Source organism: Chrysemys picta, unplaced genomic scaffold, assembly GCF_011386835.1.
Source record: "Chrysemys picta bellii isolate R12L10 unplaced genomic scaffold, ASM1138683v2 scaf75, whole genome shotgun sequence".
Lineage (NCBI taxonomy): Eukaryota > Metazoa > Chordata > Testudines > Emydidae > Chrysemys > Chrysemys picta.
Genome location: NW_027052782.1, coordinates 70,128 through 90,917, shown reverse-complemented (window position 1 = coordinate 90,917; position 20,790 = coordinate 70,128). Strand labels below are relative to the sequence as shown.

General features: G+C 47.6%; 1 long non-coding RNA gene across 1 annotated transcript; it reads left to right on the top strand.

The window, feature by feature from the left end:
* Positions 1-66: 66 nt before the first annotated feature.
* On the top strand, positions 67-17,913 carry LOC135977912 (uncharacterized). Its single transcript, XR_010595344.1, has 3 exons — positions 67-187; positions 7,096-7,220; positions 17,797-17,913. It is a non-coding gene; the product is annotated as an uncharacterized LOC135977912 (long non-coding RNA).
* The last annotated feature ends 2,877 nt before the right edge of the window (positions 17,914-20,790 follow it).

Genomic DNA, 20,790 nt, shown 5'->3' with positions numbered 1-20,790 from the left:
GTCCTTAATTGCCCCTGATTCCTCGGGGCATTTGAGTCTCTGACAGGTTCTCGTTCCCTTGCAGGAGGAGGACGTCACGGCCAAAGGGATGCACCAGCTCCGCATCATCCGACACTTACGTCATGTCCCTGAGACACTGCAGGGGCTGTTCCTCTGAGGCCTTAGCAACTCCCTCTCCCTGCTGCAGGTACTGCTCTGGCTCACTGTAAATGGGGAGCTAGTGGAAGGGGAAATGGAGCCCCCTGGCACTCACTAAAAGGGAAAGTGGTGGATTCTCCAACTCTTGATGTCATTGATTGAAGACTAGATGCCTTTCTGGAATGTGTGTGCCCAAAAAGTAACTATTGTACTATACTGGAAGCCTATGATATGGAGGGGGTTAGATGAGATGCTGTAAAGGTCTCTTCTGGCCAGAAAGTCTCCTACTTTTGGAAACACTGAGTGTAGTATTGGGAGCAGCCTCTGATGTTTTACTGTCTAGCTAGCTTGCTTCCTAGAATGAAGACGAATTTTGTGGTGTGATCCACAGAGCGTAGCTCAAACCTTCAAAGTGTCAGGCCAGCAGCAGGACATGAGCACTTTAGGGTTTGGTTGGGTGTGGCAGTGATATCACAAAGGCTTTTTCAAGGACCTCAGCGTACTGGTCAAAGGTGTTAGGGAGGTGGTGACCTCAGAGAGAGATGCTGTCTTCAGCCAGGGAGGACAGGGGCTTACGACCAGGGAAACCTCAGAGACCCCTGTGGCTTTGCTTCAGCAAGTCTCCTTCTCGAGGTTTCTTTTTGAGGACTGAGAGAGTGTTAGGGTTGACGTATGTGAGTGCGAGCAGGAGCCTCTTTCGAGTTTTCTCCTTTCCTTTTACTGATTTTACTTGAAAATTAGAAGGTAAGAGCCTCCAAGAGGTTTTGGAACCTGCTCAGTCTGATCCATCTGGTGCCAGCTGAATTCTCGGCATGGAAAACAGTAGTTTAAGGTGGCAGAATTTTATTCCCTCCCTGGAATTTTGTCCCGTGGAATCACTGGGGACACTAGGGTTTGTCCTTTTCGTTTTACCTTTTCCTCCATCCCTCCTTCCTTTCTCTTCATCTCTTACTTCTTTTGTCCTTTCTCTTGTTCCCCTCCCACCTCCAGGAGTGGTGTGTGTCTTGCTGGGGGTGCTCTTCACCTCCCCTTGTGGGAAGTTGATCCAAAACTGTCGGGTTCAAATAGTGCTTGGACTCCACTGACACTAGATGCTGCCATCCTGTGGCTTAGCATTAGTGTCTGGGACAACTTGGAGCAAGATCTCAACTTCCCCGCAACCCACTTCACTGCTGGCAGAATCCCTCCTGCCCCCTCTGCTAGGGCCGCCTCCCTGCGCAACCTGGGTTGGGGTGGAGAAGACGGTTCTGATAACTTGAGCTGTGGTTTGGAGGTGGAACAGCTGTCAAGGGCACTGAGGGGGAGGTAGCAGGAGCTCACCCTACAAGGTGGTGGGTTGGCACTGGAGGTTACTAGAAAGGACAAGAAGACTCCATTCTGGGGTTCAGGAGGTGAATTCATCCCTCAGTGGTGGGCAGGTAGTCAGTTTAAATACTGCTGGTTCCAGGTGCCCTTAATTCCCCCTGATTCCTCGGGGCGTTTGAGTCTCTGACAGGTTCTCGTTCCCTTGCAGGAGGAGGACGTCACGGCCAAAGTGATGCACCCGCATCATCCGGCACTTGCGCCAGGTGCCTGAGACACTGCAGGGGCTGCGCCTCTAAGGCCTTCAGCAACTCCCGCTCCCTGCTGCAGGTACTGCTCTGTCTCCCTGTAAATGGCGAGCTAGTGGAAGGGGAAATGGAGCCCCCTGGCACTCACTAAAAGGGAAAGTGGTGGATTCTCCATCTCTTGATGTCATTGAATGAAGACTAGATGCCTTTCTGGAATGTGTGTGCCCAAAATGTAACTATTGTACTATACAGGAGGCCTATGATATGCAGGGGCTTAGATGAGATGCTCTAAAGGTCTCTTGTGGCCATAAAGTCTACAAATTTTGGAAACACTGAGTGTAGCATTCTGAGCAGCCTGTGATGTTTTACTGTCTAGCCGGCTTGCTTCCTAGAATGAAGACGCATTGAGTGGGGTGATCCACAGAGAGTACCTGTGTCAAGGCTGTATCCCCACTTTGAAGTTTAGGGTACAAATGTAGGGGCCTGCATGAAAACTTCTAAGCTTAACCACCATCCCAAGGCTAATTTCCTCCCCTGGGTAGCCTTGAGAAACCTTTCACCAATTCCCTGGTGAATACAGATCCAACCCCCTTGGATCTAAAAGAAGGAGAAATTAACCATTCCCCTCCTTCCTCCCACCAACTCCTGGTGAATCAAGATCCAAACTCCTTGGATCTTAAAACAAGGAAAAATCAATCAGGTTCTTAAAAATAAGGCTTTTAATTAAAGAAAAAGGTAAAAATCATCTCTGTAAAATCAGTATGGAAATTAACCTTACAGGGTAATCAAACTTAAAGAGCTCAGAGGACTCCCCTCTAGTCTTAGGTTCAAAGTACAGCAAACAAAGATAAACACTCTAGTAAAAGGTACATTTACAAGTTGAGAAAACAAAGGAAAACTAACACGCATTTTTTGAAATAGGAGAGACTTGTTTAGAAAGATGTGGAGAACCTGGATTGATGTCTGGTCCCTCTCAGTCCCGAGGGCGAACACCCACACAAACAAAGAACACAAACAAAAGCCTTCCCCTCCCCAAGATTTGAAAGTATCTTGTCCCCTTATTGGTCCTTTAGGTCAGATGCCAGCCAGGTTACCTGAGCTTCTTAACCCTTTACAGGGAAAAGGATTTTGGAGTCTCTGGCCAGGAGGGATTTTATAGTACTGTACACAGGACAGCTGTTACCCTTCCCTTTATAGTTATGACAACCTCAAACCTTCAAAGTGTCAGGCCAGCAGCAGGACATTAGCACTTGAGAGTTTGGTTGGGTGTGGCAGTGACATCACAAAGGCCTTTTGCAGGATGTCAGCTTATTGGTCAAATGTGTTAGGGAGGTGGTGAGCTCAGAGAGAGATGCTGACATCAGCCTGGCAGGACAGGAGCACAGGGCCAGGGAAACCTCAGAGACCCCTGTGGCTTTGCTTCAGCAAGTCTCCTTCTCGAGGTCTCTCTTTGAGGACTGAGAGAGTATTAGGGTTCACGTACGTGAGTGCGTGCAGGAGCCTCTTTCGAGTTTTCTCCTTTCCTTTTACTGATTTTACTAGAAAACAGACGTCCCTGTTTAGAAGGTAAGAGCCTCCAAGAGGTTTTGGCAGCTGCTCAGTCTGATCCATCTGGTGCCAGCTGAATTCTAGGCATGGAAAACAGTAGTTTAAGATGGCAGAATTTTATTCCATCCCTTGGATTTTGTGCCGTAGAATCACTGGGGACATTAGGGTTTGTCCTTTTTGTTTTACCTTTTCCTCCATCCCTCCTTCCTTTCTCTTCATCTCTTACTTCTTTTGTCCTTTCTCCTGTTCCCCTCCCACCACCAGGAGTGGGGTGTGTGTGTGTGTGTGTGTGTGTGTTGCTGGGGGTGCTCATCACCTCTCCTTGTGGGAAGTTCATCGAAAACTGTGGGGTTGAAATAGTGTTTGGACTCCACTGACACTAGATGCTGCCATCCTGTGGCTTAGCATTAGTGTCTGGGATGACTTGGGGCAAGATCTCAACTTCCCCGCAACCCACTTCACTGCTGCCAGAATCCCTCCTGCCCCACCTGCTAGAGCCGCCTCCCTGGCCAACCTGGGTGGGGGTGGAGAACAGTGTTTTTTTCATACATTCATAGATTATCGGACTGGAAGGGACCTCGAGAGGTCATCGAGTCCAGTCCCCTGCCCGCGTGGCAGGACCAAATACCATCTAGACCATCCCTGATAGACATTTATCTAACCTACTCTTAAATATCTCAAGAGATGGAGATTCCACAACCTCCCTCGGCAATTTATTCCAGTGTTTAACCACCCTGACAGTTAGGAACTTTTTCCTAATGTCCAACCTAGACCTCCCTTGCTGCACTTTAAACCCATTGCTTCTGGTTCTATCCTTAGAGGCTAAGGTGAACAAGTTTTCTCCCTCCTCCTTATGACACCCTTTTAAATACCTGAAAACTGCTATCATGTCTCCTCTCAGTCTTCTCTTTTCCAAACTAAACAAAGCCAATTCTTTCAGCCTTCCTTCATAGGTCATGTTCTCAAGACCTTTAATCATTATGGTTGCTCTTCTCTGGACCCTTTCCAATTTCTCCACATCTTTTTTAAAATGCGGTGCCCAGAACTGGACACAATACTCCAGCTGAGACCTAACCAGAGCAGAGTAGAGCGGAAGAATGACTTCTCGTGTCTTGCTCACAACACACCTGTTAATACATCCCAGAATCAGGTTTGCTTTTTTTGCAACAGCATCACACTGTTGACTCATATTTAGCTTGTGGTCCACTATAACCCCTAGATCCCTTTCTGCCGTACTCCTTCCTAGACAGTCTCTTCCCATTCTGTATGTGTGAAACTGATTGTTCCTTCCTAAGTGGAGCACTTTGCATTTGTCTTTGTTAAACTTCATCCTGTTTAACTCAGACCATTTCTCCAATTTGTCCAGATCATTTTGAATTATGACCCTGTCCTCCAAAGCAGTTGCAATCCCTCCCAGTTTGGTATCATCCGCAAACTTAATAAGCGTACTTTCTATGCCAATATCTAAGTCGTTGATGAAGATATTGAACAGCGCCGGTCCCAAAACAGACCCCTGCGATACCCCACTCGTTATGGCTTTCCAGCAGGATTGGGAACTATTAATAACAACTCTCTGAGTACGGTTATCCAGCCAGTTATGCACCCACCTTATAGTAGCCCCATCTAAATTGTATTTGCCTAGTTTATCAATAAGAATATCATGCGAGACCGTATCAAATGCCTTACTAAAGTCTAGGTATACCACATCCACAGCCTCACCCTTCTCTACAAGGCTCGTTATCCTATCAAAGAAAGCTATCAGATTGGTTTGACGTGATTTGTTCTTCACAAATCCATGCTGGCTGTTCCCTATCACCTTACCACCTTCCAAGTGTTTGCAGATGATTTCCTTAATTACTTGCTCCATTATCTTCCCTGGCACAGAAGTTAAACTCACTGGTCTGTAGTTTCCTGGGTTGTTTTTATTTCCCTTTTTATAGATGGGCACTATATTTGCCCTTTTCCAGTCTTCTGGAATCTCTCCCGTCTCCCATGATTTTCCAAAGATAATAGCTAGAGGCTCAGATACCTCCTCTATTAGCTCCTTGAGTATTCTAGGATGCATTTCATCAGGCCCGGGTGACTTGCAGGCATCTAACTTTTCTAAGTGATTTTTAACTTGTTCTTTTTTTATTTTATCTGCTAAACCTACCCCCTTCCCATTAGCATTCACTATGTTAGGCATTCCTTCAGACTTCTCGGTGAAGACCGAAACAAAGAAGTCATTAAGCATCTCCGTCATTTCCAAGTTTCCTGTTACTGTTTCTCCCTCTTCACTAAGCAGTGGGCCTACCCTGTCTTTGGTCTTCCTCTTGCTTCTAACGTATTGATTAAAAAGTCTTCTTGTTTCCCTTTATTCCCGTAGCTAGTTTGAGCTCATTTTGTGCCTTTGCCTTTCTAATCTTGCCCCTGCATTCCTGTGTTGTTTGCCTATATTCATCCTTTGTAATCTGTCCCAGTTTCCATTTTTTATATGACTCCTTTTTATTTTTTAGATCATGCAAGATCTCATGGTTAAGCCAAGGTGGTCTTTTGCCACATTTTCTATCTTTCCTAACCAGCGGAATAGCTTGCTTTTGGGCCCTTAATAGTGTCCCTTTGAAAAACTGCCAACTCTCCTCAGTTGTTTTTCCCCTCAGTCTTGATTCGCATGGGACCTTACCTATCAGCTCTCTGAGCTTACCAAAATCTGCCTTCCTGAAATCCATTGTCTCTATTTTGCTGTTCTCCCTTCTACCCTTCCTTAGAATTGCAAACTCTATGATTTCATGATCACTTTCACCCAGGCTGCCTTCTACTTTCAAATTCTCAACGAGTTCCTCCCTATTTGTTAAAATCAAGTCAAGAACAGCTTCCCCCCAGTAGCTTTTTCAACCTTCTGAAATACAAAGTTGTCTCCAATGCAGTCCAGGAATTTGTTGGATAGTCTGTGCCCCGCTGTGTTATTTTCCCAACATATATCCGGATAGTTGAAGTCCCCCATCACCACCAAATCTTGGGCTTTGGATGATTTTGTTAGTTGCTTAAAAAAAGCCTCATCCACCTCTTCCACCTGGTTAGGTGGCCTGTAGTAGACTCCTAGCATGACATCTCCCTTGTTTTTTTACCCCTTTTAGCCTAACCCAGAGACTCTCAACACTTCCGTCTCCTATGTCCATCTCTACCTCAGTCCAAGTGTGTACATTTTTAATATACAAGGCAACACCTCCTCCCTTTTTCCCCTGTCTATCCTTCCTGAGCAAGCTGTACCCATCCACACCAACATTCCAATCATGTGTATAATCCCACCAAGTTTCAGTGATGCCAACAATGTCATAGTTGTATTTATTTATTAGCACTTCCAGTTCTTCCTGCTTATTCCCCATACTTCTCGCATTTGTATATAGGCATCTAAGATACTGGTTTGATCTTTCCTCCCAGTTTTGTCCTGACCCTCCTTTCTCTCTGACAATATAGCCCACACTCCCTCTCGTTTTTGACCCATCTCCCCGGTCTCCATGTTCCCCACTTACCTGTGGGCTTTGCTCACCTGTCCCCGTCGAACCTAGTTTAAAGCCCTCCTCACTAGGTTAGCCAGTCTGTGTCCAAAGGTACTAATAACTTGAGCTGTGGTTTGGAGGTGGAACAGCTGTCAAGGGCACTGAGGGGGAGATAGCAGGAGCTCATCCTTCAAGGAGGGGGGTTGGCACTGGAGGTTACTAGAAAGGACAAGAAGACTCCATTCTGGGGTTCAGGAGGTGAATTTATCCCTCAGTGGTCGGCAGGTGCTGGGTGGAAATACTGCTGGTTCCAGGTGCCCTTAATTCCTCCAGATTCCTCGGGGCGTTTGAGTCTCTGACAGGTTCTCGTTCCCTTGCAGCAGGAGGACGTCACGGCCAAAAGTGATGCACCAGCTCCGCATCATCCGGCACTTGCGCCAGATTCCTGAGACACTGCAGGGGCTGTGCCTCTGAGGCCATCAGCAACTCCCGCTCCCTGCTGCAGGTACTGCTCTGTCTCACTGTAAATGGGGAACTAGTGGAAGGGGAAATGGAGCCCCCTGGCACTCACTAAAAGGGAAAGTGGTGGATTCTCCATCTCTTGATGTCATTGAATGAAGACTAGATGCCTTTCTGGAATGTATGTGCCCAAAAAGTAACTATTGTACTATACAGGAGGCCTATGATATGCAGGGGCTTAGATGAGATGCTCTAAAGGTCTCTTGTGGCCATAAAGTCTACAAATTTTGGAAACACTGAGTGTAGTATTGGGAGAAGCCTGTGATGTTTTACTGTCTAGCCGGCTTGCTTCCTAGAATGAAGACGCATTGAGTGGGGTGATCCACAGAGAGTACCTGTGTCAAGGCTGTATCCCCACTTTGAAGTTTAGGGTACAAATGTAGGGGTCTGCATGAAAACTTCTAAGCTTAACCACCATACCAAGGCTAATTTCCTCCCCTGGGTAGCCTTGAGAAACCTTTCACCAATTCCCTGGTGAATACAGATCCAAACCCCCTGGATCTTAAAACAAGGAGAAATAAACCATCCCCCCTCCTTCCTCCCACCAACTTCTGGTGAATACAGATCCAACCCCCTTGGATCTAAAAGAAGGAGAAATTAACCATTCCCCTCCTTCCTCGCACCAACTCCTGGTGAATCAAGATCCAAACTCCTTGGATCTTAAAACAAGGAAAAATCAATCAGGTTCTTAAAAATAAGGCTTTTAATTAAAGAAAAAGGTAAAAATCATCTCTGTAAAATCAGTATGGAAATTAACCTTACAGGGTAATCAAACTTAAAGAGCTCAGAGGACTCCCCTCTAGTCTTAGGTTCAAAGTACAGCAAACAAAGATAAACACTCTAGGAAAAGGTACCTTTACAAGTTGAGAAAACAAAGGAAAACTAACACGCCTTGTTTGAAATAGGAGAGACTTGTTTAGAAAGATGTGGAGAACCTGGATTGATGTCTGGTCCCTCTCAGTCCCGAGGGCGAACACCCACACAAACAAAGAACACAAACAAAAGCCTTCCCCTCCCCAAGATTTGAAAGTATCTTGTCCCCTTATTGGTCCTTTAGGTCAGATGCCAGCCAGGTTACCTGAGCTTCTTAACCCTTTACAGGGAAAAGGATTTTGGAGTCTCTGGCCAGGAGGATTTTATAGTACTGTACACAGGACAGCTGTTACCCTTCCCTTTATAGTTATGACAACCTCAAACCTTCAAAGTGTCAGGCCAGCAGCAGGACATTAGCACTTGAGGGTTTGGTTGGGTGTGGCAGTGACATCACAAAGGCCTTTTGCAGGATGTCAGCTTATTGGTCAAATGTGTTAGGGAGGTGGTGACCTCCGAGAGAGATGCTGACATCAGCCTGGCAGGACAGGAGCACAGGGCCAGGGAAACCTCAGAGACCCCTGTGGCTTTGCTTCAGCAAGTCTCCTTCTCGAGGTCTCTCTTTGAGGACTGAGAGAGTGTTAGGGTTGACGTATGTGAGTGCGAGCAGGAGCCTCTTTCGAGCTTTCTCCTTTCCTTTTACTGATTTTACTAGAAAACAGACGTCCCTGTTAGAATCATAGAATCATAGAATATCAGAGTTGGAACGGACCTCAAGAGGTCATCTAGTCCAACCCCCTGCTCAAAGCAGGACCAATTCCCAGCTAAATCATCCCAGCCAGGGCTTTGTCAAGCCGGGCCTTAAAAACCTCCAAGGAAGGAGACTCCACCACCTCCCTAGGTAACGCATTCCAGTGTTTCACCACCCTCCTAGTGAAATAGTTTTTCCTGATATCCAACCTGGACCTCCCCCACTGCAACTTGAGACCATTCCTCCTTATTCTGTCATCTGCCACCACTGAGAACAGCCGAGCTCCATCCTCTTTGGAACCCCCCTTCAGGTAGTTGAAGGCTGCTATCAAATCCCCCCTCATTCTTCTCTTCTGGAGACTAAACAATCCCAGTTCCCTCAGCCTCTCCTCATAAGTCATGTGCTCCAGACCCCTAATCATTTTTGTTGCCCTCCGCTGGACTCTTTCCAATTTTTCCTCATCCTTCTTGTAGTGTGGGGCCCAAAACTGGACACAGTATTCCAGATCAGGCCTCACCAATGTCGAATAAAGGGGAACGATCACGTTCCTCGATCTGCTGGCAATGCCCCTACTTATACAGCCCAAAATGCCGTTAGCCTTCTTGGGAACAAGAGCACACTGTTGACTCATATCCAGCTTCTCATCCACTGTGACCCCTAGGTCCTTTTCTGCAGAACTGCTACCTAGCCATTCGGTCCCTAGTCTGTAGCAGTGCATGGGATTCTTCCGTCCTAAGTGCAGGACTCTGCACTTGTCCTTGTTGAACCTCATCAGGTTTTTTTCGGCCCAATCCTCTAATGTGTCTAGGTCCCTCTGTATCCTATCCCTACCCTCTAGTGTATCTACCACGCCTCCTAGTTTAGTGTCATCTGCAAACTTGCTGAGAGTGCAGTCCACACCATCCTCCAGATCATTAATAAAGATATTAAACAAAACCGGCCCCAGGAGCGACCCTTGGGGCACTCCGCTTGAAACAGGCTGCCAACTAGACATGGAGCCATTGATCACTACCCGTTGAGCCCGACGATCTAGCCAGCTTTCTATCCAGCTTACAGTCCATTCATCCAGCCCATACTTCTTTAACTTGGCGGCAAGAATACTGTGGGAGACGTATGTGAGTGCGAGCAGGAGCCTCTTTCGAGATTTCTCCTTTTATTGATTTTACTAGAAAACAGACGTGCCTGTTGAGAAGGTAAGAGCCTTGGAGAGGTTTTTAACCTCCTCAGTCTGATCCATCTGGTGCCAGCTGAATTCAAGGCATGGAAAACACTAGTTCAAGGTGGCAGAATTTTATAGCCCACCTGGGATTTTGTGCCGTAGAATCACTGGGGACATTAGGGTTTGTCCTTTTCGTTTTACCTTTTCCTCCATCCCTCCTTCCTTTCTCTTGTCCCCCTCCCACCACCAAGAGTGGTGTGTGTGTGTGTGTGTGTTGCTGGGGGTGCTCTTCACCTCCCCTCGTGCAAAGTTGACACTGCAGGGGCTGTGCCTTTGTGAACATCAGCAACTCCTACTCCCTGCTGCAAGTACTGCTCTGGCTCACTGTAAATGGGGTGCTAGTGGAAGGGGAAATGGAGCCCCCTGGCACTCACTAAATGGGAAAGTGGTGGATTCTCCATCTCTTGATGTCATTGAATGAAGACTAAATGCCTTTGTGGAATGTTTCTGCCCAAAAAGTAACTATTGTCCTATACAGGAAGCCTATGATATGCAGGGGCTTAGATGAGATGCTCTAAAGGTCTCTTGTGGCCATAAAGTCTCCTAATTTTGGAAACACTGAGTGTAGCATTGGGAGCAGCCTCTGATGTTTTACCGTCTAGCCGGATTGCTTCCTAGAATGAAGACGCATTGAGTGGGGTGATCCACAGAGAGTAGCTCAAACCTTCAAAGTATCAGGCCAGTAGCAGGACATTAGCACTTCCGGGGATGGGTGGGTGTGGCAGTGACATCACAAAGGCCTTTTCAGGACCTCAGCGTATTGGTCAAAGGTGTTAGGGAGGTGGTGACCTCCGTGAGAGATGCTGACATCAGCCAGGCAGGACAGGGGCGCATGGCCAGGGAAACCTCAGAGACCCCTGTGGCTTTGCTTCAGCAAGTCTCCTTCTCGGGGTTTCTCTTGAGGACTGAGAGAGTATTAGGATTCACGTATTTGAGTGAGAGCAGGAGCCTCTTTCGAGTTGTCTCCTTTCCTTTTACTGATTTTACTAGAAAACAGACATCCCTGTTTAGAAAGTAAGAGCCTCCAAGAGGTTTTGGAACCTGCTCAGTCTGATCCATCTGGTGCCAGCTGAATTCTAGGCATGGAAAACACTAGTTCAAGGTGGCAGAATTTTAATCCCTCCCTGTGATTTTGTCTGGTAGAATCACTGGGGACATTAGGGTTTGTCCTTTTCGTTTTACCTTTTCCTCCATCCCTCCTTCCTTTCTCTTTATCTCTTACTTCTTTTGTCCTTTCTCTTGTTCCCCTCCCACCACCAGGAGTGGTATATGTGTGTGTGTGTGTGTGTTGCTGGCCAAACTAAAAGCAGAAGAAAATGAAAGAAAACATCAGAGACTGCTTCAATTAACAAAACTCAAGACACAGCAGAGAAAAAGAGAAGAAAAAGCCATCCTCCAGATCATTAATAAAGATATTAAACAAAACCCGCCCCAGGACCGACCCTTGGGGCACTACTCCGCTTGAAACCGGCTGCCAACTAGACATGGAGCCATTGATCACTACCCGTTGAGCCCGACAATCCAGCCAGCTTTCTATCCACCTTACAGTCCATTCATCCATCCCATACTTCTTTAACTTGGTGGCAATAATACTGTGGGAGAGCGTATCAAAAGCTTTGCTAAAGTCAAGGAATAACACATCCACTGCTTTCCCCTCATCCACAGAGCCAGTTATCTCATCATAGAAGGCAATTAGGTTAGTCAGGCACGACTTCCCCTTGGTGAATCCATGCTGACTGTTCCTGATCACTTTCCTCTCCTCTAAGTGTTTCATCATTGATTCCTTGAGGACCTGCTCCATGATTTTTCCAGGGACTGAGGTGAGGCTGACTGGCCTGTAGTTCCCTGGATCCTCCTCCTTTCCTTTTTTAAAGATGGACACGACATTAGCCTTTTTCCAGTCATCCGGGACCTCCCTCGATCGCCATGAGTTTTCAAAAATAATGGCTAATGGCTGTGCAATCTCATCCGCCAAGTCCTTTAGCACCCTTGGATGCAGCGCATCCAGCCCCATGGAGTTGTGCACGTCCAGTTTTTCTAAATAGTCCCGAACCACTTCTTTCTCCACAGAGGGCTGGTCACCTTCTCCCCATATTGTGCTGCCCAGTGCAGCAGTCTGGGAGCTGACCTTGTTCGTGAAGACAGAGGCAAAAAAAGCATTGAGTACATTAGCTTTTTCCACATCCTCGGTCACTAGGTTGCCTCCCTCATTCAGTAAGGGGCCCACACTTTCCTTGACTTTCTTCTTGTTGCTAACATACCTGAAGAAACCCTTCTTGTTACTCTTAACATCTCTTGCTAGCTGCAACTCCAAGTGTGATTTGGCCTTCCTGATTTCACTCCTGCATGCCTGAGCAATATTTTTATACTCCTCCCTGGTCATTTGTCCAATCTTCCACTTCTTGTAAGCTTCTTTTTTGCGTTTAAGATCAGCAAGGATTTCACTGTCTAGCCAAGCTGGTCGCCTGCCATATTTACTATTCTTTCTACACATCGGGATGGTTTGTTCCTGCAACCGCAATAAGGATTCTTTAAAATACAGCCAGCTCTCCTGGACCCCTTTGCCCTTCATGTTATTCTCCCAGGGGATCCTGCCCATCTGTTCCCTGAGGGAGTCAAAGTCTGCTTTTCTGAAGTCCAGGGTCCGTATTCTGCTGCTCTCCTTTCTTCCTTGTGTCAGGATCCTGAACTCGACCATCTCATGGTCACTGCCTCCCAGGTTCCCATCCACTTTTGCTTCCCCTACTAATTCTTCCCTGTTTGTGAGCAGCAGGTCGAGAAAAGCTCTGCCCCTAGTTGGTTCCTCCAGCACTTTCACCAGGAAATTGTGCCCTACGCGTACCAAAAACTTCCTGGATTGTCTGTGCACCGCTGTATTGCTCTCCTAGCAGATATCAGGGTGATTAAAGTCTCCCATGAGAACCAGGGCCTGCGATCTAGCAACTTCTGCTAGTTGCCAGAAGAAAGCTTCGTCCACCTCATCCCCCTGGTCTGGTGGTCTATAGCAGACTCCAACCATGACATCCCCCTTGTTGCTCACACTTCTCAACTTTATCCAGAGACTGTCAGGTTTTTCTGCAGTTTCATACAGGAGCTCTGAGCAGTCATACTCCTCTCTTACATACAACGCAACTCCCCCACCTTTTCTGCCCTGCCTGTCCTTCCTGAACAGTTTATATACATCCATGACAGTACTCCAGTCATGTGAGTTATCCCACCAAGTCTCTGTTATTCCAATCACATCATAGTTCCCTGACTGTGCCAGGACTTCCAGTTCTCCCAGCTTGTTTCCCAGGCTTCTTGCATTTGTGTATAGGCACTTAAGATAACTCATCGATCGTCCCTCTTTCTCAGCATGAGACAGGAGTCCTCCCCCCTTGCGCTCTCCTGCTTGTGCTTCCTCCCAGGATCCCATTTCCCCACTTACCTCAGGGCTTTGGTCTCCTTCCCCCCGGTGAACCTAGTTTAAAGCCCTCCTCACTAGGTTAGCCAGCCTGCTGGCGAAGATGCTCTTCTCTCTCTTCGTTAGGTGGAGCCCGTCTCTGCCTAGCACTCCTCCTTCTTGGAACACCATCCCATGGTTGAAGAATCCAAAGCCTTCTCTCCAACACCACCTGTGTAGCCATTCGTTGACTTCCACGATTCGACGGTCTCTACCCCGGCCTTTTCCTTGCACAGAGAGGATGGACGAGAACACCACTTGCGCCTCAAACTCCTTTATCCTTCTTCCCAGAGCCACATAGTCTGCAGTGATCCGCTCAAGGTCATCTCTGATCGCTCACCTTCCACATCACCGTCTTCTTAAGAACTTCCTCAACTGTTGCAGGAACTACTCAGAGAAACCTGCAGATGTAAGCCTCAGTGAGCTCTCCCCAAGCGAACTCCCAGTCAAACTCCCGCTCTTAGCCTCTGCTGTTCGCCGCTCCTTCTTCAAGTCTCTCTTGGAGGACTGAGAGAGTATTAGGGTTCACGTATTTGAGTGCGAGCAGGAGCCTCTTTCGAGTTTTTTCCTTTCCTTTTACTGATTTTACTAGAAAACAGACGTCCCTGTTGAGAAGGTAAGAGCCTCCAAGAGGTTTTGGAACCTGCTCAGTCTGATCCATCTGGCGCCAGCTGAATTCTAGGCATGGAAAACACTAGTTTAATGTGTCAGAATTTTATTCCCTCCCTGGGATTTTGTCCCGTAGAATCACTGGGGACATTAGGGTTTGTCCTTTTCGTTTTACCTTTTCCTCCATCCCTCCTTCCTTTCTCTTCATCTCTTACTTCTTTTGTCCTTTCTCCTGTTCCCCTCCCACCACCTATTAGAGGGGCGGATTATACCCATCAGTAGTATGTCCTGGATCTCCCTTTGTATAGCAGTTTTGTCATGAGGTGACTCCCGGTAGGGTGGGGTTCTAATTGGGTGAGCATTACCTGTGTTAATGGAGTGGTATGCCCGTTCGGTCCGTTTTGGAGTGGCTGAGAAAATTGGTGCAAAGCTTGTGCACAGCTCCTTGATCTGCTGTCGCTGCAGACGTCCAAGGGTCGTGGAGAGGTTCACCTCTTCTACGCCACCATCCTTTTTTTCTTCGTAATAGACACCTTTAGGCCACTTTGCGTTATTTGTTTTCTGGGCTGTAAACTGGCAAACCTTTAATTTTTTGGAATAAAAGGGCTTAAGAGAATTAACATGGTATACCTTGGGCTTTATGTTGGAGGTGGGGGAGGCTATGAGATAATTAACAGCTCCTAGGCGCTCCTGGACCGCGAATGGTCCTTTCCACGACGCTTCCATTTTATGGGCCTGGAGCGCCTTTAAGACCATGACTTGGTTTCCTACTTTGAAGGACCGTTCTCTGGAATGTTTATCATACCAGGCCTTTTGCTCTTTCTGAGCATTTTTTAGGTTTTCTTTAGCAAGGGCTAAAGAGTGTCGGAGGGTGCTTTGTAGGTTGCTTACAAAGTTTAGAATGTTAGTTCCTGGAGAAGGCGTAAGCCCCTCCCATTGCTGTTTCACCAACTGTAATGGCCCCTTAACCTCGCGGCCATACACAAGTTCAAATGGTGAAAACCCTAAACTGGGATGTGGTACAGCCCTGTAGGCGAAAAGCAACTGCTGCAACACTAGGTCCCAATTATTGGAGTGTTCATTTATGAATTTACATATTATGGCCCCCAAAGTTTTATTAAACCTCTCCACCAGGCCATTGGTTTTATGGTGGTAAGGGGTGGCAACCAAGTGATTCACCCCATGAGCTTCCCACAGGTTTTTCATGGTCCCTGCCAGGAAATTAGTTCCCGAATCTGCAAGGATGTTGGAGGGCCAATCTACCCCGGCAAAAATGTCTGTTAATGCCTGGCACACACTTTTAGCCCTGGTGTTGCTTAAGGGTACTGCTTCCGGCCATCGGGTAACAAAATCCATGAAAGTCAGTACGTACTGCTTTCCTTTGGGTGTCTTTTTGGGAAAAGGACCCAGAATATTCACAGCTACGTGCTGAAATGGGACCTTAATTATGGGTAGTGGCTGGAGAGGGGCTTTAACCTGGTCTTGGGGCTTTTCCACTCGTTGGTACACCTCACAAGACCGGACATAATTAGCAACGTCCTTGCCCATTCCCTCCCAGTGGAAGGACTTCCCCAACCGGTCCTTGGTTCTGTTCACCCCAGAATGGCCACTGGGATGATCGTGGGCTAAGCTCAAGAGCTTTACCCGATACTTAGTGGGAACTACCAACTGTCTTTGAGGATGCCAGTTTTTCTGGTGCCCACCAGAAAGAGTCTCCTTGTATAAAAGTCCTTGTTCTATAACAAACCGGGATGGGTTAGAAGAGCTGAGAGGCGGTGGGGTGCTCCACGCCGCCGCCCAAACTTTCTGAAGGCTGTTATCTGCTTCCTGCTCGGCCTGGAACTGTTTCCTTGATGCTGGAGACATCAGTTCCTCCTTGGATTGTGGACTGGGGCTTGGTCCCTCTGGAAGTGATGCAGGTGCTGGGGCTGTTTCCATTGACTGTGATCCGCTGTCCACTGGTGCACTATGTGGTATCTCAGGCTCTGGCTGAGCCTCTTGGGTAGGGTTATCTGCTGCTTCCGCCAGGTCAGGCTCGCTGGTGCCCTCTGGCGTTGGAGTTGTAGACGGGTTTGCAAGCGCTGGACTCAGTGCTGGCAATGGTCCTGGTGCTGGTTGCGTTGCCAGTTCCGGTTCTGGGACTGGCTTTGGCTGGGTCTCTGGGATTGGATTCACTACGGCTGTTGCAGTCGTTGGCAGGGGATCCGGTTCCACCACCTTTGTCTGGGTCTCTGGTAAGACAGCCGGGGCCCTGGTGGACGGCTCAGGAACAGGGATGGGGGTGAAAGCTTGCTTAGCCTTTGCTACTTCCAGTTCATGCTTCCTTTCTTTTTCTCTCTCCTCCATCTCTTTTTTTTTTCAGCTCCATTTCTTTTTCTTTCAACTTCATCTCTCTCTTGTGGGCCTCCTCTTTGGCTTTTTCTTCTCTTTTTCTCTGCTGTGTCTTGAGTTTTGTTAATTGAAGCAGTCTCTGATGTTTTCTTTCATTTTCTTCTGCTTTTAGTTTAGCCAGTTCTATTTTTTTAGCTACTTCTTTGGTAGTCATTTTCCTGTTTTCTTGTGCTGGGTCACCCCCTCTGCAGTTGACTGAAACTGGGAAGCTCTCAGCTCTGGCTGCTGCTGAGTTAAGAGAGACTTTCTAACTAGCTACTCCCGAGGATGTAAAAAGAAAAAAAAACCAATTCAGCTTGTAAATTCCTTTTACCCTGTCGTTGGCTCATTTGAACACTTCTCTTAACAAAGGACCTTGTTAAAAAAACTTAACACCTCTGCCTTCAGGCAAGGAGAGATAAGATATGCATCTATCTCCAGCTCTGCTTTTCAAGCAGCTAGAAGGAAAAAAAAATCTCACTGGCTTTGGGTTTAAAATGATCCCACCGCTACCACCATGTCAAGGCTGTATCCCCACTTTGAACTTTAGGGTACAAATGTAGGGGCCTGCATGAAAACTTCTAAGCTTAACTACCAGCTTAGCTCTGGTCCGCTGCCACCGTCCCAAGGCTAATTTCCTTCCCTGGGTAGCCTTGAGAGACCTTCACCAATTCCCTGGTGAATACAGATCCAAACCCCTTGGATCTTAAAACAAGGAGAAATTAACCATTCCCCCTTCTTTCTCCCACCAACTCCTGGTGAATACAGATCCAACCCCCTTGGATCTAAAACAAGGAAAAAATCGATCAGGTTCTTAAAAAGAAGGTTTTTAATTAAAGAAAAAGGTAAAAATCATCTCTGTAAAATCAGTATGGAAATAACCATACAGGGTAATCAAACTTAAAGAGCTCAGAGGACTCCCCTCTAGTTTTAGGTTCAAAGTACAGCAAACAAAGATAAACACTCTAGTAAAAGGTACATTTACATGTTGAGAAAACAAAGGAAAACTAACACGCCTTGCCTGGCTATTTACTTAGAAGTTAGAAATAGGAGAGACTTGTTTAGAAAGATGTGGAGAACCTGGATTGATGTCTGGTCCCCCTCAGTCCCGAGAGCGAACGCACAACCAAAACAAAGAACACAAACAAAAGCCTCCCCCCCCACCCCCCCAAGATTTGAAATTATCTTGTCCCCTTATTGGTCCTTTAGGTCAGATGCCAGCCAGGTTACCTGAGCTTCTTAACCCTTTACAGGGAAAAGATTTTGGAGTCTCTGGCCAGAAGGGATTTTATAGTACTGTACACAGGACAGCTGTTACCCTTCCCTTTATAGTTATGACACAGGTTCTCATTCCCTTGCAGCAGGAGGACGTCACGGCCAAAGCGATGCACCTGCTCCGCATCATCCGGCACTTGCGCCAGGTGCCTGAGACACCGCAGGGGCTGTTCCTCTGAGGCCTTAGCAACTCCCACTCCCTGCTGCAGGTACTGCTCTGGCTCCCTGTAAATGGCGAGCTAGTGGAAGGGGAAATGGAGACCGCTGGCACTCACTAAAAGGAAAAGTGTTGGATTCTCCATCTCTTGATGTCATTTAATCAAGACAAGATGCCTTTCTGGAATGTGTGTGCCCAAAAAGTAACTATTGTACTATACAGGAAGCCTATGATATGCAGGGGCTTAGATTAGATGCTCTAAAGGTCTCTTCTGCCCATCAAGTCTACTAATTTTGGAAACACTGAGTGTAGCATTGGGAGCAGCCTCTGATGTTTTACTGTTTGGCCGGCTTGCTTCGTAGAATGAAGACGCATGGAGTGGGGTGATCCCCAGAGAGTAGCTCAAACCTTCAAAGTGTCAGGCCAGCAGCAGGACATTAGCACTTCAGGGGATGGTTGGGTGTGACAGTGACATCACAAAGGACTTTTGCAGGAGCTCAGCCTATTGGTCAAAGTTGTTAGGGAGGTGGTGACCTCAGAGAGAGATGCTGACATCAGCCAGGCATGACAGGAGCACAGGGCCAGGGAAACCTCAGAGACACCTGTGGCTTTGCTTCAGCAAGTCTCCTTCTCGAGGTCTCTCTTTGAGGACTGAGAGAGTATTAGGGCTGACGTATGTGAGTGCGAGCAGGAGCCTCTTTCGAGATTTCTCCTTTCTCTTTACTGATTTTACTAGAAAACAGACGTCCCTGTTAAGAAGGTAAGAGCCTCGGAGAGGTTTGTAACCTTTTCAGTCTGATCCACCTGGTGCCAGCTGAATTCTAGGCATGGAAAACACTAGCTCAAGGTGGCAGAATTTTATTCCCTCCCTGGGATTTTGTCCCGTGGAATCACTGGGGACATTAGGTTTTGTCCTTTTCGTTTTACCTTTTCCTCCATCCCTCCTTCCTTTCTCTTCAACTCTTACTTCTTTTGTCCTTTCTCCTGTTCCCCTCCCACCACCAGGAGTGGGGTGTGTGTGTGTTGCTGGGGGTGGGCTTCACCTCCCCTTGTGGAAAGTTGATCCAATACTGTGAGGTTGAAATAGTGCTTGGACTCCACTGACACTAGATGCTCCCATCCTGTGGCTTAACATTACTGTCTGGGATGACTTCGGGCAAGGTCTCAACCTCCCCGCAACGCACTTTTCTGCTTTCAGAATCCCTGCTGCCCCCCCTCCTAGATCCGCCTCCCTGCCCAACCAGGGTGGGGGTGGAGAAGAGGGTTCTGATAACTTGAGCTGTGGTTTGGAGGTGGAACAGCTGTCAAGGGCACTGAGCGGGAGGTAGCAGGAGCTCATCCTACAAGGAGTGGGGTTGGCACTGGAGGTTACTAGAAAGGTCAAGAAGATTCCATTCTGGGGTTGAGGAGGTGAATTGCTCAAAGGTGTTAGGGAGGTGGTGACCTCAGAGAGAGATGCTGACATGAGCCAGGCAGGACAGGGGGGCAGGGCCAGGGCAACCTCAGAGACCCCTGTGATTTTGCTTCAGCAAGTCTCCTTCTCGAGGTCTCTCTTTGAGGACTGACAGAGTATTAGGGTTCACGTATGTGAGTGGGAGTAGGAGCCTCTTTCGAGTTTTCTCCTTTCCTTTTACTGATTTTACTAGAAATCAGTTAGAAGCAACAAAGCACATTTGGTGATTTTTTGATGGTTGGGGTCTCTGGTGATTGGTTCCATATAAGATGGGGGAAAAAAATGGAGTCTCCTTCCTTGGAGGTTTTTAAGGCCCGGCTTGACAAAGCCCTGGCTGGGATGATTTAGCTGGGAATTGGTCCTGCTCTGAGCAGGGGGTTGGACTAGATGACCTCTTGAGGTCCCTTCCAACTCTGATATTGTATGATTTTATGATTCTATGAAAACAGACTTCCCTGTTGAGAAGGTAAGAGCCTCCAATAGGTTTTGCAACCTCCACAGTCTGATCCATCTGGTGCCAGCTGAATTCTAGGCATGGAAAACACTAGTTCAAGGTGGCAGAATTTTATTCCGTCCCTGGGATTTTATCCCGTAGAATCACTAGGGATATTAGCGTTTGTCCTTTTCATTTTACCTTTTCCTGCATCCCTCCTTCCTTTCTCTTCATCTCTTACTTCTTTTGTCCTTTCTCTTGTTCCCCTCCCACCACCAGGAGTGGTGTGTGTGTGTGTCTGTGTGTGTATTGCTGGGGGTTCTCTTCACCTCTCCCTGTGGGAAGTTCCTCTAAAACTGTGGGGTTGAAATAGTGCTTGGACTCCACTGACACAAGATGCTGCCATCCTGTGGCTTAGCATTAGTGTCTGGGATGACTTGGGGCAAGATCTCAACCTCCCCTCAACCCACTTCACTTCTGGCAGAATCCCTCTTGCCCCCCCGCTAGAGCCGCCTCCATGCCCAACCTGGTTGGGGGTGGAGAAGAGGGTTCTGATAACTTGAGGTTTGGTTTGGAGGTGGAACAGCTGTCAAGAACACTGAGTGGGAGGAAGCAGGAGCTCACCCTAGAAGGAGGGGGGTTGGCACTGGAGGTTACTAGAAAGGACAAGAAGACTCCATTCTGTGGTTCAGGAGGTGAATTTATCCCTCAGTGGTGGGCAGGTGATGGGTGGAAGTAGTGCTGGTTCCAGGTGCCCTTAATTCCCGCTGATTCCTCGGGGCGTTTGAGTCTCTGACAGGTTCTCGTTCCCTTGCAGCAGGAGGACGTCATGTCCAAAGTGATGCACCAGCTCCGCATCATCCGGCACTTGTGCCAGGTGCCTGAGACACTGCAGGGGCTGTGCCTCTGAGGCCATCAGCAACTCCCGCTCCCTGCTGCAGGTACTGCTCTGGCTCACTGTAAATGGGGAGCTAGTGGAAGGGGAAATGGAACCCCCTGGCACTCACTAAAAGGGAAAGTGGTGGATTCTCCATCTC